Consider the following 20,028-nt stretch of genomic DNA (forward strand, 5'->3'; position numbering starts at 1 on the left):
CAGAACGTACACATATTGTAATCTACATAATGAGTTATATAATAATGAACGTACACATATTGTAATCTACATAATGAGTTATATAATACAGAACTGGTTGCTAAATCCCAATGTAAAACCATAATATATAATAAACGTGAGTCTTTACACGTTGGAAAGCTAATTCGTAGGTTTGTTCTTAGTCATTTACATATTATTTATGTTTATTTATTTCTTATTTCGTGAGTAGTGGGTGTTCGTGTTTGTTTGTTGGTTGGGATTTATTTATTTATTTATTTATTTATTTATTTATTTATTTACTTATTTATTTATTGCTGTTTTTTATTTTATTTTTTATTATTATTATTTTGTTTTTGTTTTTTGTTGCGGTTTGTTTTGGGTTGGGGTAGTTTGTGTGTGTGTGTGGGGGGAGTCTTTTAAGGGGGTTTGTTTTGGGTTGGGGTAGTTTGTTTGTGTGTGGGGGGGGGGTCTTTTAAGGGGGTTTGTTTTGAGTTTGTTTTGTGCTTGTTGTTCTTTTTTCCCTTCTAAAACGACATCCACCCTTTCACATTCCAGTGTTGATAATATTTTAACATTAGGAATTAATTAATCAGTCTGATCGGATTTTTTGCCCCAGCGCCATTGTCTCTTTTGTTTTTTTGTTTAAAATGTCTCATCTGACAACTTATTTTAGTATCCACCTCAACATCCCAGTCCTTGTATCTGAAAGCTCAGTGGGTGTAGATTAGCGGTGGAGCTATAGGTAGCAGGTTCGACCTGTGATAATGGACACTAATCTTTTATATACACCATCTCACAGACAGGATACAACATACCACGGCATTTGAAGTACTAGTCGTGGTGCACTGGCTGGAGCGAGAAATAGCCCAATGGGCCCAGACCGACCGCGCATCAAGCAAGCGCTCTACTACTGGGCTACGTATCGCCCCACATCTGGATAAAGTGACAATAGGTTGAAACACAAGTCTGTAATGTACGCTGTAAGTGGGAAATACCCTCTAAAATAGATTAGAATTTGTCTCCGTAACTGTTACTTCTTAGCGGTACGTGCCATTTTAGAATTATAACAAGGAAGGAAATGTTTTATTTAACGACGCACTCAACACATTTTATTTACGGTTATATGGCGTCAGATATATGGTTACGGACCACAAAGATATTGAGAGAGGAAACCCGCTGTCGCCATTTCATGGGCTACTCTTTTCGATTAGCAGCAAGGGGTCTTTTATATGCACCATCCCACATATAGGATAGTACATACGACGGCCTATGTTACACCAGTTGTGGGGCACTGGCTGGAACGAGAAATAGCCCAATGGGTCCACCGACGGGGATCGATCCCAGACCGACCGAGCATCAAGCGAACGCTTTAGCACTGGGCTGCGTCCCACCCCCGACTATAAACGGACGCACGGACAATAAGGGGACCGGACGTAGCCCAGTGGTAGCTTGATGCGCGGTCGGTTTAAGATCGATCCCCGTCGGAGGGGTTCCAATAGTCGGTGATTAATAAATTAGAGTACTATATGGGTGTCCTTGAAACTAAACAAGTAAAAAGAAGTGTTTTATTTAACGACGCACTCAACACATTTTATTTACGGTTATATGGCGTCAGACATATGGTTAAGGACCACACAAATGTTTTTAGAGGAAACCCGCTGTCGCCACATAGGCTACTCTTTTACGACAGGCAGAAAAGGATCTTTTATTTGCGCTTCCCACAGGCAGGATAGCACAAACCATGGCCTTTGTTGAACCAGTTTACACCTACCCATTGAGCCTTGCGGAGCACTCACTCAAGGTTTGGAGTCAGTATCTGGATTAAAAATCCCATGCCTCGACTGGGTTCCGAACCCAGTACCTACCAGCCTGTAGACCGGTGGCCTGCCACGACGCCACCGAGGCCGGTACAAAACAAAGTGAACAATAAAATATAAGTACTGTCTGGTTCCAATTTTAAAAAAAAACGGCTTTAATAGTGAATAATAGTACGTAGTATTTAAAAAAGACTAGGGTATGTCACTTTAAGACTGATACTTAAAACAGATATAACACGAATATAATTATTGAAAATAATTTTTTTAATTAAAAAATTCAGATATAAATTGGTGTTATTTTTATGATGGACGGAGAGGTCGTTTTGGCTAGACAGTATTGTGATTAGAAAACAATTATTGACAGACTAACTAAAATATTAAAATAAAAGAAGAAGAAAATAGTCATTAAATTACATTAAAAGAAAAGTTTTATTGGTTATTACTAAATCAGTTGTCATTGCCGATAATGTTAACATTTTAGAATAAATTGAAATTTAAAAAACGTTTGTTTTTGTTTACTGACACCACTAGAGAACACTGATTAATTAATCATCGGCTATTGGATGTCAAACATTTGCTAGTTTTGACATTCAGTCTTAGAGAGGAAACCTGCTATTTGTTTTTCAATTAGTAGCAAGGGACCTTTTGTATGCACCATACCACAGACATGGTAGCACGGCCTTTGATATACTAGTTATGGTGCACTGGCTGGAAGAAGAAATAGCCCAATGGGCCCACTGACGGGGATCGATCCCAGACCGACCGCGCATCAAGCGAGCGCTGTACCACTGGGCTGCGTCCCGCCCCTACTACCAATCAGCACCGCAGCTGTTTTTACTCCGTAAATATTTGAACTTTGAACTTTGACACTGAATTCCAAAGTGTGCTCTGTTTAGTCCAGGATTGAGATCTTGCCTGAAGTGAGATAGGAGACAGGATCGAAACTCTTCAACCGATGTGTCCGTATTTTTCTCTCATGTACCAATTAGTGTCTAACAATTCTAAATATATTTCAGTGTTGTTTTTTATGATGGACGCAATATGGGGGGGGGGGGGGTGTTATTGCAGAGAAAAATCGCTTTGGCTAGACAATAATGGTAATTAAAAAACAATTTCAAACGGAAAAAAACCTGAAATGATCAAATGAAAGAACAATAAAAAAAAGAAAAAAAGCCATTAGATTTTCTTTCTGTTGGACTTGACTTTAATTACGTTAGTACGTTTCGCAAAACAAATGTCATATAAGTTCTGATAGACCAAATCAATTCCCAATGCCAGAAGTAACTACTGAACACTCCCCGAAGTTGTCAGACTAAGCCCGTAGCTAAAGTTTGATGAGGAATGGTAGGTGTGTGGCACAGATAGCCACAAGAGACAAACACCTGTCGCCGTTGGGGAGACAAGGACTGGGATGTGGAGGTGGACAGCGAAAGAAATTGAAAGATAGGAGTTACCAGATCAGGAAGAAATGAGATGGAATTCAAAAGAGAGATAAAATCACCCAGACAATACATCAACAAAAGATGTGGCACCACACATAGAATCTGCCTGCAAGAAATCGAGTGTTCCCCTGAAAGTTAAGAGCTTTAAGTAATGGTGTTATTAAAGGGGCTATTTTTCGACCACCTAAGTCAAATCAACCAATTAGCCGTTCTAAATTACGCGTCAAAATTACCGTCAAGAAATTACCAAACATTTTCCATTTGACTTTAAAGGCATATTGTCACAGACCACTGACCTATTTAATGGTCTAACAAAGTATTACCTGAACACAAATAATTTGATTTGTCCCTAAATGTACTTTATTCAACCATCTTTATAACCAGCATACTCCATTTATTAACGACATTTTGTATAAATAATTGAATTATGGCGATGGTCCATAATTCAAAAACTAAAATTGCCGAGAGGGATGACATGGATTTCACTCCATCATGGTTCAGTTAAGATGATGCGATAGCTAGATTTGGTTTCCAACAATTAATGTAATTTTTATTTATTATCCATTTTTAGAGAAATAAGGCCCTTAAATCCGTGACAGTATGCTTTTAATCCTACATGACATTTCCAAATTCAATTGCACCAAAACCATCCCCTCGCCCGCTACCGACCCGGTCGGACGAACCCCCCCCCCCCCCCCACCCCCACCACCACCCCACCCCCCCCCCCACCCCCACCCCCACCCCCCACCCCCACCCCCCAACCCCATGTTTTATTTGACGACGCACTCAACACATTTTATTTAAGGTTATATGACGTCAGACATATGGTTATGGACCACACAGATATTGAGAGAGGAAACCCGCTATCGCCACTTCATGGGCTACTCTTTTCGATTAGCAGCAAGGGATGTTTTATATGCACCATCTCACAGACAGGTAGTACATACCACGGCCTTTATTACACCAGTTGTGGACCACTTGCTGGAATGAGAAATAGCCAAATGGGGCCACCGACGGGGATCGATCCTAAACCGACCGCGCACTAAGCGAGCGCTTTACCACTGGGCTACGTCAGCCTCTGACAGCAAAAAAAGTTGAATAGATAGGAGATGCTCCCAGGTCGGGAAGAAATGAGACGGAAGTCAAAGTAGAGGCGGCAGTGGGACAAAGATAAAAAAATAAGAAAATAAATAAACAAATAAATAAATAAGTAATTAAATAAATAAATACATACATAAATACATAAATAAATAAATAAATAAATAAATAAATAAATAAAAACCAAAACCAAACAAACAGAACCTGGTGGATTATAATAACTGTGATTAATACTTTAGTACATAAACATTTTTATTGACAAATGTTTAGTGGAGCAAACTTCTGACTATTTCTTTATTGCATTTTATACCGTCGCTCGTCCCAGCCATTGAACGACGATTGGTATATCAAAGGCCGTGGTGTGTGCTATCCTGTCTGCGGGATGGTGTATATAAAACATCCTTTGATACTAATGGGAAAAAAAAAACGTACCGGGTTTCTTCTCTAAGACAAAAAAATGTCAATATTACCAATTGTTTGATATCTAATAGCCGATGAGTATTAATAAATCAATGTGCTCTAGTGGTGTCGTTGAACAAAACTAGTTTTAGTGCATTTTATTCCGTCGTGCCTCACCCACCCCATGTATCTGAAGCGCTGCTCTTAACCTGTTCCAGACCATTGTTGAACATTTCCATCAGTTGTGATTTGGAGAAATGTACATTTCTATCAGCGAAATCGATATGAAATTGGCGCCAATCTCTTAAATGTACATTACCTCTGACAGCGGGATGCATACTGTAAACCCTATATCACCCAGACGCATTAGGTGTTGGTCTGTAATGCTAATATACACGAAGTGTCCAACACATCGAGTGTACGACATACCGAGTGTACGACACCAAACCAAATCCCACAGAGGACAATGGTAACATTTGTGGATAATGATAGCATCAGACTGTCAACTGTCACGACGAAGTTGACCAACTCGACGGTTGTGTTGTAATTTCCCCCAACTCCTGACTTACGACAGGTGCGCTCAGATTAACAACTAATGGGTTATATGACGAGAATCGAGTTGTAAGAGCGCTCAAACTAGTAATGCTAGTCACAGACTACCAACTGCCAGCAGAAAGTTGGCTGTCCAGTTGCTAGTCCGAGCGCTCTTACAACTCGATTCTCGTCGTATAACCAATTAGTTGTTAATCTGAGCGCACCCGTCGTAAGTCGTGAGTTGGGAAAATTAAAACGCAACCGTCGAGTTGGTGAACTTCGTCGTAACAGTTGACAGTCTAAGCCTAGCATTAGGCGCAATTTCCGTCTGCTTGTAATTCGTTAGCGTATACGTAATCGATACATTTTTAAAACTGATTTTTCGTGCTTATATTCAATTAAGGTTCAAACACGCTGTCCTGGGCGTACACCTCAGCTATCTGGGCTGTCTGTATTTCCAGGACATTGGATTAGTTGTTAAGTGTTAGTGAGAGAGAAGGGCGGGGTGTAGTGGTCGTTAAACCTCGCTCTGGGTGGGAGCCGGTACCGGGCTCCGAACCCTGTACTTACCAGTCTTATGTCCGATAGCTTACACACGACACCACCGAGGCCGGTCGTAACCGACAATGCCTAGAGTGGTCGGATACGCACGTGCTTAGAGAGGACGCATACCTGGAATTTACTCAAGCCATTTGCGTGGAAAGTGATTGATGTGGATTACAGATTACGGATTACGGATTACGTATTAGGTATATACATATACACAGGAGGAATATGGGCAAATAGAATTTGCGACTGAAACTGCTACATCTCATCTTTAAAAAAATCTGGGGAAAATAAGGGTTAACGTTTGTTGTGTTTAACGACACCACAAGAGTACATGATTTATTTTAACCATCGGCTATTGGGTGTCAAACATATGGTCATTTTGACACAGTCATAGAGAGGAAACCCGCTAAATTTTTCGATTAGCAGCAAGGGATCTTTTATATGCACCATACCATAGACAGGATAGCACATACCACGGCCTTTGATATACCAGTCGTGGTGCACTGGCTGGAACGAGTATAATGAGGGCTATGCTGCTAGTTTCAGGTTCCAATGTATGAAATCAATTCCTATTGCCGATGTTAACTTTTACTAATAAAAATGATATAAGCGGCGTATCAACACACCTAGGCGGTTAAGCGATAAAAGAATTTCTCGCTCCAGCCAGTACACCACGACTGGTACATCAAAGTATGTGGCATGTGCTATCTTGTCTATGGGATGATGTATATAAAAGATCCCTTGCTGCTAATCGAACAGAGCAGCCCATGAAGTGGCGACAGCGGGTTTCCTCCCTCAATATCTGTGTGGTCCTTAACCATATGTCCGACGCCATATAACCGTAAATAAAATGTGTTGAGTGCATCGTTAAATAAACACATATCACTTAAGGGATCTGGGGTCTAATTCACTCAACTCTCGCAACTTTGCAATCTCGCAGTGCAATGCAAAAAGACTTGCCAAGAGGATGCTTTGTTGTCTAGCAGAGCCTAAGAGAAATTTGTGAATTAGGCCCCTGGGGTATAATTTGTTTTATTAGAAACCCTATGTTTGCTGAAAATCGCAGATCCTTTTTTTGCGTGGTTTCAACCTCCGATGTAACCACTTGTACAGTTGTTATCCATGGTAACTGGCACACTGACAACTAGTTACAAATGAATTACAGGAATTTACCGACAAAATAAAAAATGAACACACAGATTGTGACCTTTATTACCAATGGCCGGACTGGTAGCGATAAAACCGTGTTTTTAAAAGTTGCAATCAAGGAGCAAGGAAGGAAGGAACTGTTTTATTTAACGACGCACTCAACACATTTTATTTACGGTTATATGGCGTTGGACATATGGTTAACACAGATATTGAGAGAGGAAACCCGCTGTCGTCACTTCATGAATCGAACGCCAACTTTAATTTTGACTTACACTCAACGACAGGACAGTGTGTCTTCATTATTTAACTTTATGTTCAATCAGTTTTGAGGTATTTTATTGTAATTGCACTTCATAATTAAACTTAAAGACGAAGAAGCGACCCTGGCCTCAATAATCAAAACTAATAATTTGCAAGGGAGATTATTGAATCATAAATTTGTTCACACAAAATGTAAATATGATTTCTATATTTTCACTGTAACTAAACTACAGTAAAAATACGACTTTTCACCGAATATCACTTTTATGGTTTCTATAGATAGAGGCTATTTCATGGGGGTTTTTCAAATACGATTTTTATGTCAACGAGTGATGTGTGAAAACCATATTTTCACGTATTCGGAAAAACACCATAAAATGGTCTATTTATTATATACAGATTTCCTAATTTTTGACAATATCTTTCGCTTTTTGGTAATATCTTTCGCTTATCCTATCGAAAACACGTAACGTCATGATATATTTCTTCCTATGGAACTTTGCCAGAATATTTACTTGACCATAGACTTTCAAAAAGAAATTTGAATAAAATTTATCTTTATTAACATTTATTTAACAATACTGCAGTGCAAACATACCTGACAACGCGATCCATTAAAAACTCCCACAAAAACAAAACGAGTCGAACGCCGTTAAATTCTTACACTTACACTCGATGACACTACATTGTGTCATCATTATGCAGCTTCGTATTCAATTCGTTTTATATATTTTGTCGTAATTGCACTTCATATCCCTTTTTTATAGGTGCAGTTGTTTAAATTACATTTTTTATCTTTTACATTCGGTCAGATGCATTGGTAATCATCAAATTTAAATACGAAGAAACGAGACAAAGGGAGATAATTTAATCATGCACTTATACAAAAAAGTAAATACGATTTCTATATTTTCACTGTAGCTAAAATACAGTGAAAATATGACTTTTCACCGGGTATGACTTTTATGGTTTTCGTAGATCTATATATTTCATTGCTATGTATATAATAAAACTATATATTTTATTGCTATGTATATAATAAAATGGAATTACCTGTGATGTCCAAACATAAAGTCAGTATTATAAGGGTCGCTTATGTCAATATCACAATGACGCAATAAAATAAAAACATGTGATTATGGTAGGTCGTTACGGGTTTTTGGCAAATCATTCATACTTAAGTATAAATATTCCACAATTGTATAACTACAGGGTTATAAACTTTGAAATAGATCTGTGGGTTTTTTAAAGGGGCGGGACGTAGCCCAGTGGTAAAGCGCTCGCTTGATGCAAAGAAAAGAAAGAAATGTTTTATTTAACGACGCTCTCAACACATTTTATTTACGGTTATATGGTGTCAGACATATGGTTAAGGACCACACAGATTTTCAGAGGAAACCCGCTGTCGCCACTACATGGGCTACTCTTCCGATTAGCAGCAAGGGATCTTTTATTTGCGCTTCCCACAGACAGGATAGCACAAACCATGGCCTTTGTTGAACCAGGGGGGGGGGGGGTAGAGTTGAAAATGGGCAGAATTTTGAAAATAGCAATTAGTAAAAAAGTTAAAAGAATTTAAAAAAAAAATTAAATAAAAAGTTACAAGTCAAAAATAAAAAGAATTGACTGCTCGGCCGAATATTTATATAGTTTGGAGCATTTTAGAAGGACAGTCCAAAAATAAATAAGAGAAAGAAGAGAGGATCGGACTATTTAATAATATTAAAAAAAGAAAGTAATTTCGACATAAACTTTTGAACGAAGGTCTAAAAGTTTAAAGTCCGATCTATATGTCCACGTGAGTGGCCTCGTTAAGGCCGTTAGGGTGCACCGCTTGTAGGGACGAGATGGGTTGCATCCCGTCAAGAAAACCCCTAGATTGACAGTCAATAGACGTTGAAGGTGTAGTGCTGTGCGGAAATACAGATCTTGAGAAGCCGGATCCGTCTGAATGAGAGAGAGTATCAGACTAGGGTACAGTCCAGTCGTCATGGGTTGGTATAGTGGTGCGGACGGGCCCCGACTCCGGAGGATACGAGCTGGTATCATTATAAAGCAAGGTAAAGTCTAGAAAATAGTAGTAGGGGCCGACCCCGCTTCCTATTTCTTCTTAGAGTGGGGTGGTCAATCTTCCAGTGCTGCTAGGACATGCTCGGACATGTAGAGACTAAACGCGAACAACCGTGTCGTTCTGCAGAATGGCCGTCATACGAGTCACGAAAAAACAAGTCGACATAGTCAGCCGGAGAAATGACGTGGAGGCAAGGAATCTCGCTAAAAAAAAAAGAATCCAACCTGGTGGTGCAGGCTGTCGAAACGAGAAGCGTTCCAGCGTTCAATCAGTTCCAATGGCCGCATACATCCCAGTAGAAAACTTCATTTCGCTGACAAAAACAACGAAATGAAGGATCCCCAAGTCGAGCACACGAAAGCACGTGCAGTGTGCACAAGCGAAACAAACACGTCTTACCGCGTCGAGCTCCAGATTGCGAATGTATAATTTTTAGTATAGGAGATGAAAGTCGGTATATTGCCTGAAACGGGTTCCGTCGGGTTTCGGTTAATTCCGTCAAATTTCGCTTAATTCCGTCATACTATTGTAACTTTACGAAAAAAAAAAAAAAGGTATATATCCTAGTCTGAATGTTTCGGCAAATGTTTCCTGTGGGAATACATATCATATGTCGTACTGGCTACAACAATGTATCATGTTGTTCGTAGATTGGATCACTGGCCCAGGTCCAGATATTCACTTATTCAATTAAAGCCGTATCGACGCACCAGTGTAAATCACGTTTTCATCATCACTGCGTCTGCAAACGGAGTCCTAGAATGTTGCCAGTTTGCTGCAGAAACTGTATGTTACAACGACATATCGGCTAATCAAAGACAGAACAGCCATGAGGGTTAAATAATAATAAAAAGTAGAATAAAAGCCAGAAAAGTGAGAATAAAACAATAGGGTCAAATGTTAAGATAAAACTACCAACTGTCACGACTGGTTGACCAACTCGCCGATCTCAAAACTTCTACGACTGTCCAGTTGCTATTCTGAGCGCTCTTACAACTCGATTCTCGTCGTATAACCCATTATGCTAGTGTCAAACTACCAATTGTCACGAGGGAGTCGGCCAAGTCGCCGATCTCACGACATCTACGACAGTCCAGTTGCTAGTCTGAGCGCTCTTACAACTCGATTCTCGTCGTATACAACTCCTACGTCCTATTAGTTGTTAATCTGAGCGCACATATCTTAAGTTGAGAGAAATTACAACGCAACTGTCGAGTTGAACAAATCCGTCGTGACAGTTGATAGTCTGAGCCTAGCATTACAGCTAGATATTTAAACGCGTATTCTTAGAGTACTGCTAAAGCAATACATATCGTATCTCTTAAGTTCAAGGGTGACAAAATTAGTATATATCGCGACGAAAGTTACACAGGATCTGTAACTTTACTTTATAAACGTAAAGTTTGTTTTATTTAACGACGCCACTAGAGCACATTCATTTTTTTATCTTATCATCGGCTATTGGACGTCAAAGATATGGTCATTCTCACACAGGTTTTTTTAGAGAAAACCCGCTGTCGCCACATAGGCTACTCTTTTACGACAGGCAGCAAGGGATCTTTTATTTGCGCTTCCCACAGGCAGGATAGCAAAAACCATTGAGCCTTGCGAGCACTCACTCAGGGTTTGGAGTCGATATCTTGATTAAAAATCCCATGCCTCGACTGGGATCCGAACCCAGTACCTACCAGCCTGTAGATCGATGGCCTAACCACGACGCCACCAAGGCCAGTTTCCTTACTTTATAAAGCTATACACGAAATACCAGCTTAATATCTTGAAGCATTACGACATGAAATAAGATAAAAATCAAATACAAAAGTAATGGAAGTAAAACTTTTTTTTAAAGTTCATTATGTTAAACGACACCACTAGATCCTGATCAAAATCCTAGAGAGGGGCACTACTTTTTATAAACAAATGAAACACTATACAAATTAAACCCTGAGATGTGTATGCTATTTTCTGGAGTAAAAAAAAAGTGAGATCCTGCCCCCTTGCTGCTAATCAAAAAGAGTAGCCCATGAAGTGGCGACAGCGAGTTTCCTCTCTCAATATTTGTGTGGTCTTTAACCATATGTTTGACGCCATATAACCGTAAATAAAATGTGTTGAGTGCGTCGTTAAATAAAACAGTTCCTTCCTTGTGATTATAGTTACATGTTTCTTCTGTAAGCTTTGTACATATAAATAAGTAGTGAAATTCATCACCATATGCTTTGTACATATAAATAAGTAGTGAAATTCATCACCATATATCATCAGATGTACAATAGATACATTGTCTGTTTTCATATAAAATATGGTTCAATCTTTTTGTTTCAAGATGTAAAAAGTCAGGGGTCGAAATTGAAAGTAAAAAAAAAATCTGCCAGCCAAAGACCAGCTAAAAACGGTCAGGATGGCAATATTTCGACCACTGAAAGTATTACACATGCTTTTATCGAGTATATTCAGGGCCGTACCCTTTTGTTGTTTTTTTTACTCCAGAAAATAGCATAAACATCTCTGGGTATAATTTGTATAGTGTTTCATTTGTTTATAAAAAGAAGTGCCCCCCCCCCCCCACCACCCCCCCCCTAGGATTTTTATCAGGGCACGGTCTTGATATTGAAATATGTTTTAAACATTGAGTTCTCATTAAATACTTAGATCTTTATTGTATTTTAAAATCTCACTTTGTCAATTTTCAAACATTGATGTGAAAGTCTTTGACTAAAGTCTTTAACCGTGTTATTAAGCTAACCATTTGCTTGTTCCAGATAGTATTGTATAACATTTAGTGAACTATCTTAGAATATCAGTGAAATAAAAGTGTTATCAGTCACTCAGTGACGATAACACATTTTAGAGTGTGTGAGTGTGTGTGTGTGGGAGGGGGGGGGGGGGGTTCTAACGACATAACTAGAGCTCACTGATATTGGATGTTAAACATTTGGTGATTTTGACATTTATTTTTAGAGTTAAAGTTAAAGTAGAAGTTTGTTTTGTTTAACGACACCACTAGAGCACATTGCTTTATTAATCATCGGCCATTGATGTCAAACATTTGGTAATTCTGACATATAGTCATAGAGAGGAAACCCGCTACATTTATCATCACTTTGTTTTTCCCATTACCATAGTTTGACACCCAATAGCCGATGTATTTTTCGTGCTGGGGTGTCGTTAAACATTCATTCATTTATTCATTCATACCCGCTACATTTTGTTTTCCATTTTACCTTATTAGCAAGGGGTCGTTTATATGAACCACTCCACAGACAGGATAGTACATACCATGGCCTTTGATGTGTCAGTCGTGGTACACTGACTGGAATAAGAAATGGTCCAATGGGTCCACAGACGGGGATCGATCCTAGACCGATCGCGCATCAGGCGTGCTGGCCAGATGGAGTCTGAACAATAATGCGCCTAATGCGCGGTCCACCTAGGATCGATTCCCGTCTGTAAGCCCATTGGGCGATTTATTATTCACGGGGATCGATCCTAGACCGACCGCACATAAAACGAACGCTTTACCACTGGGCTGCATCCCGCCCTCCACCTACAGCAATTACACACACTTTTTTTTCATTCGCCAGTGCATTAAAGGCGGTGCGTCACCCACACCTTGACAGTCATCGATTGCCACTAAAGTGAAACTTACATTGAAATTTACAATGTTCCATCGCCATTGACTCGCATCCTACCAATTACCTGTAATGCGAGAGACCTTTTTCCCTCGTGTATTTTTCAATTGATCTTTGATTTCCAAGGGAGACCACTCCATAAATTACAGGCACCAGGAAGCTGGCATTACCGAATTTGGCATTAATGACGATCGCGACGGATGTTATTAAAACTGGGGGTATTTACATGGAGAAATTTATCATTGCAGGTGTCGCTTTCAACAAAGGTGAAATTCTATGCATATACAGGCTCTAGTGAACGTATCGGGCGACAAGGCGCGCGCATTATATATCGTATTGATCCGATAGTTCGTTGACGTTGTCAAAAACGCGTTGTTTCGCCGCGGTGCTGTATCATGTATGTGTGTATGCGGTAGTAGAAACATTTGCATTGCGACAGGACATAAAATTTCATTGTCATGTTGCATGAATTTCAATCTTATATTGCCCAAGTGTTGTTGTCACATGTAACATTCCTAAAAAAAAGTGGTCGGTTTGGGATCGATCCCCGTCAGTGGGCCCATTGGGCTATTTCTCGCCTCAGCCAGTGCACCACGACTGGTATATCTAAAACTGGTGCATATAAAAGATCCCTTGCTGCTAATCGAAAAGAGTAGCCCATCAAGTGGCGACAGCGGGTTTCCTCTCTCAATATATGTGTGGTCCTTGACCATATGTCCGACGCCATATAACCGTAATTAAAATGTGTTGAGTGCGTTGTTAAATAAAACATTTCCTTCCTTCCATTCCTAAAACAAAAAAAAACATGCTATGTAAACTTTGTAATACTGAGACTGAACATGAACTTCATTATTTATTAAAGGGACATTCCTGAGTTTGCTGCATTGAAAGATGGTTCCGAAAAATAAAATATTTCTACGATTAAACTTACATATTAAATATATTTTCTTGTTTAGAATATCAATGTCTGTATATTCAATGTATTTCTGGTCGTTTTAACATTTATAAGAAGCCTAAACTGGATTTTGTTTTCAAATAATTTAGTACGTACGAAAAAAATTATATTTGAGGAAATAAATGAAATTTAACGTAGTACAACATTTTATAGTAGAACAATCAGAAACACGTTTAATATACAGCTACTAATATTTTATGCAGAAAAATATATTTGATATGTAATTAAAATCGTTAAAAAGTATTTGTTAGCAATTGCAGCAAACTCAGGAATGTCCCTTTAATTGTAAAATATTTCATTTCATTTCAACTTATTTTCGTGCTCATGTCCAATTAAGATTCAAGTACGTTGTCCTGGGCACACATCTCAGCTATCTGGGCTGTCTGTCCAGGACAGTGGGTTAGTAGTTTATTGTTAGTGGTTAGTGAGAGAGAGAGAAGAGGGTGTAGTGGCCTTACACCTACCAAATGAGTCGTTAAAAGTCGCTTTGGGTGGGAGCCGGTACCGGGCTGCGAACCCTGTACCTACCAGCCTTATGTCCGATGGCTTAACAACTATGCCACCGAGACCGGTCAAAATATTGAAAACGATAGAAGAAAAAAAATATATATATTAAAAAAAAAATATATATATATATATATATATATATATATTTTTTTTTTTTTTTTTTTTTTTTTTTTTTTTTTTTTTTTTAAATATATTTTTATATATATACTGAACAAAATAAGAAACTTCCGCTAACTTTGCTTGAACATAACTTGATGAAAACAAACCGGGGGAATAATTGTTATATATGTGTTTAAAGAGTGTTCCATGATGCATCGTTTGGTGCAAAAATCATGGCCATAGGTTAACAGAAACTGTGAGAAATTTTGACCAAGTGTGGTAGGTGTTAAAAATAAAAACACCCACTTAATAACGGTTATGACCACCTCTTGAATTGACCACTGCAGTGCATCGCAGGCGCATAGAATTGACTAAAGTGTTGATTTCTGCCTGTGGAATATTGTTCCATTCCTGAATGAGCGCTTGACGATGTTCGTTGACGTTAGCGGGTGGGTTGGGACGACGCCTCAATCGTCTGTCCAGACTATCCCAGACATGCTCGATGGGGTTTAGATCAGGACTTTTAACGGGCCAGTCATCAATGAAATCAATGTTATTTGTCCTAAGAAAATTTACAGTATCTCTAGCTGTATGAGAGGTGGCATTATCATGCTGAAAAATCGAGATGTTGGCGTTGTTATGGAACAGAGGAATGACGTGATGAGCGAGAATGTCATCGCGGTAACGTTGAGCATTTAAATTGCCATCAATGATGACTAGTGGTGAACGATAACCATGGGAAATGGCTGCCCAGACCATGACACAACTCCCACCCCCGAAACGATCTCGTTCAAGAACACAACAGTCAGCAGTTCATTTCTCCTACGGTATACGCGCACCCTGCCATCACCACGTTGTAAAGAAAATCTGGATTCATCCGAAAAAAGAACGGTATTCCAGCGTCGCCGTATCCAACGAGTGTGTACACGTGCCCAATTAAGACGATTTAGACGATGACGTTGCGTTAAAACGCATCCGACGTAAGGACGTCGTGCATGTAAACCGTTCTCCCGCAGACGATTACGAACAGTTTGCCCACTGATTCGGTTATTATGAAGCCCAGGTGTGTTAGCAGCAGTAGCAGTGGCAGTTTGGAATCGATTGCGCAAATGCGTGTTCATGATATAGCGGTCTTGACCACGCGTTGTAACACGCGGACGTCCACGACGTGGCAAGTCGTTGGTGCTTCCTGTCGTTCGAAATCTTACGCGAAGATTTCGTATCGCTCGACTAGAACTCCCAACATGCCATGCAACGTTTTCTGTCGACATGCCAGCATCAAGCATGCCAATCGCCCGTTCGCGTAAATTATTGGGTATTCTTGGCACACTAAAAATGCTACAATGTAAAAAACGTTAATTTTCTTTTTTCATTTTGAAGCGTTTTCGTTCACTTGACAACAATGTCAGTAAGACAAGTAAAACAAATTGACCGAATACTACACGGGACATGTCGAACCATGCATGCACGTGCAAATTGAATTTCACGTTGTCGACGATTAACAGTGCAAAAATAATCGATAAAATTCATGAATCCTGATAATACAGCTCAAGGCTAATACTACCTATATAATTTCATTACACAATGAATTCTTTAACACAAACAAATACTATATGTACAAATCGGAAGTTTCTTTTTTTTGTTCAGTATATATATATATATATATATATATATATATATATATATATATATAATATATATATATATATATGTATATATGTATATATATATATATATATGTATATATATATATATATATATATGTATATATATATATATATATGGATATATATATATATATATATATATATATATATATATATATATATATATACATATATATATATATATATATATATATAATATATATATATATATATATATATGTTATATTACAATATATGTTATATATAGATATATATATATATATATATATATATATATATTACATGTACATGTACATATATATATTACATATACATATACATACATATATATATATACATATACATATATATATCATATAATATACATATAATCCATAAATACATGTACATATACATGTACATATACACATATACATATACATATACATATACATATACATATACATATACACATATACACATATACACATATACACATATACATACATACATATACATATACATATACATATACATATACATATACATATACATATACATATAACATTCTCTTTGAGAATGGCCAATACAGCACAAATCCCCTTGGGGTTTTTCGAGATATAATTGAAATTTTGAGTAAAATAAATATCTATCTGTGATATTTGTATTTTTGCACAGTTCTTTACACTGTTTTTATTTAAATTTTGAATTTTGATATTGATGTTGCTCATCACTTTATTTGTTTGCATTACCATAGTTTGACACCCAATAGCCGATGTATTTTTCGTGCTGGGGTGTTGTTAAATATTCATTCATTTGCTTTACCCCTGGGCTACCTCCGCCCATCTAACACGGCAAGGTGCGGGACGTAGCCCAGTGGTAAAGCGCTATGTCGATGTGCGGTCGGTCTGGGATCGATCCCCGTCGGAGGGACCATTGGACTATGTCTCGTTCCAACCAGTGCACTACGACAGGTATACCAAATACCGTGGTATGTGCTATCCTGTCTGTGGAATGGTGCATATAAAAGATCCTTTGCTATTAATGAAAAAAAAAAAAAAATCGGGTTTCCTCTCTAAGACTATATGTCAGAATTACCAAATGTTTGACATCCAATAGCCGATGAATAATAAATCAATGTGTTCTAGTGGTGTCATTAAACAAAACAAAGCAATCTTCCAAAAGCCAAACAATGCCAGTAATTCACCACCACAGTCGTCGTTACGTCAGCATCACGTAAAGGCGTATGCCCTCAACTCTGGCGTGACACGCGCAACGCTTGAAATTCATTGGCCAATTTCATTTAATTGGCGTTACGCAACGAGTCGATTTCTGGCGGGAACAATGAGACACGAACGACTACCCCTCATTGGCCGCCGAGCGTAATTTATGCCAGATGTTCCGGTACCGATAATAAATTCCTGTTTGGTCGCGTGACACGGTCACTGATACATGACTACGTGGAATATATTATAGCAGGGTGCAACGACGGAACTCAACACTGGCAGATCTGTGGTCGACACGGGGGTGGGGGGCGGACCGAGAGCGCGGACCTCCTATAGAGTTCCTGGAAGTTTGTACGCTGGTCGTAAATCATTGGTTGTCGTTAATTGCCAAATAATATGCAGCTAATTACGGAATGATGCTACTGTTTCAAGATGTCTGCCATATGTTAATAAATGTAACAGAGACGGACTGTCTGTCTGTGGTTTAACATAATAACGGCACTGATCATAAACAGCTTATATTTATATTTTACATATATTTATTGTTGTTCTTCCACAAATATTTAGGGATTGTTTTATTTTTAGTTTGTTTCGTTTTGAAAAAATCCATTCATTCGTTCGTTCATTCATTTATTAGTTCGTATTTTCATTAATAAAAAGTTTGTTTTGTTTAACAACACCACTAGAGCACATTGATTTATTAATCATCGGCTATTGGATGCCAGAGTCGGTAATTTTGGCATATAGACTTGGAGAGGAAACTCGCAACATTTATCCATTAGTAGCAAGGGATCTTTTATATGCACCATCTCACGGACAAGATAGCACATACCACGACCTTTGATACACCAGTCGTGGCACTAGTGTATTATTCTCTATGTGTAGTCACCAATAACTCCCGTACATTTTACATTAACAAAGCTATGTTTTTTAACTTATGGTTTCGTGCTGGGGTGTTGTTAAACATTCATTAATTCATTTTAACTTGTGCCAAAAATTCTCGCTCCAGCCAGTACTCCACGACTGGTATATGGAAGGTAGTGACACGAGCTATCTTGCTTGTGTGATGCTGTATGCAAGAAACATCCTTGATACAAATGGGAAAAATGTTGCGGATTTCCTCTCTAAAAGTATGTGTCAAAACTACTAAATATTTGACATCAAATAGCCGATGATTAATAAATCAGTGTGCTCTAGTGCTGTTGTTAAGCAAAACAAATTTCTACTTTTAATTTCCTCTTGGACCGACCAGAAAGAAAAAAATTATTTAGATAAAATGTGATGGAATCATTTTGATTCCACCCTCAACTTATTTTGATTTCTTTACGGAATTTCTATGTTTTTACTCAAAGTGTTAATATTAATTTAACTTTTTTATTTTTACGTTGAGGTTGATCATCAAGTCATTGATATATTTTCCTCTTTTTTACACCCAATAGCCGATGGTGTGTCGTTAATTCATTCATCCATCCATCCATCCATTCCTTCGTTCATTTATTCAATCGTCCATTCACTCATCCATCCATTCAGTCATTCATTCATTCATTCTTTCTGCCCCCCCCCTCTCCCTCTCCCTCCCCCTCCCTCCCCTCCCTCCCCCCCCCTCCCCCTCCTCCCCTCCCTCCCCTCCCCTCCCCTCCCTCCCCTCCCTCCCCCTCCCCTTACCCCCTCCCTCCCCTCCCTCCCCCTCCCTCTCCCTCTCCCTCCCTCTCCCTCCCTCTCTCTCTCTCTCTCTCTCTCTCTCTCTCTCTCTCTCTCTCTCTCTCTCTCTCTCTCTCTCTCTCTCTCGTGTTATTTTTCCTGCCTTTATTGACTTTATTTTATTTCAGTTACGGTGCAGTGATTTCTCGTGATATTGACATTTGAAACTGACATGAAGGTTATGGTTTTGTTTCTGAACGAAGTCAGTGAAGCATGCACGTGCGACATGTGCATTTTATGTGTAAAACAGACAGAGGAAACAACGACGCGTGTCCCTGAATGAAATTGATCTCAGTTTATATAAAATTGAACTTTATATGAAATATACAAATCTAGATGCAACGTAAGAATATTTGATTATCATAACAAATAATTATTTTATGATTTTCGATTCTCTTTAAAAAAATATAATAAAAGAAGAAGAAAAAAAGTGGCATTACCTTTTGAAATACAAAAGTGTTTTTACAGTAGAAAAGTGTCAACGTTCGGGGTGGTATACAAAATTCAGTAGTTTCGTGAAAATTAAAACGAAATTTATTTAATCGGTCAAAGGGACATTTCTGAGTTTGCTGCCATTTTTAAGATGTTATCGACTAACAGCTACTTTTTAACGATTGTAATTACGTATCAAATATACTTTTCTGCATAAAATATTAGTGACTGCATGTTAAACGTGTTTCTGATCGTTCTAATTTTTGTAGTATGTTAAATTTCATTTTATTTCCTAAAATATTACTTTTTTTTTGTACGTACGAAATTATGTGAAGACAAAATCCAGTTTGGGCTTCTTACAAATATTAAGACGACCAGAAACACATTTAATATACAGATACTAATATTCTAAACAATAAAATATATTTAATATGTAAGTTTAATCGTAGAAATATTTTATTAGTCGGAAGCATCTTACAATTCAGCAAACTCCAGGAATGTCCCTTT

The sequence above is a fragment of the Gigantopelta aegis genome, chromosome 11, assembly GCF_016097555.1.
Source record: "Gigantopelta aegis isolate Gae_Host chromosome 11, Gae_host_genome, whole genome shotgun sequence".
NCBI classification, from domain to species: Eukaryota; Metazoa; Mollusca; class Gastropoda; order Neomphalida; family Peltospiridae; genus Gigantopelta; species Gigantopelta aegis.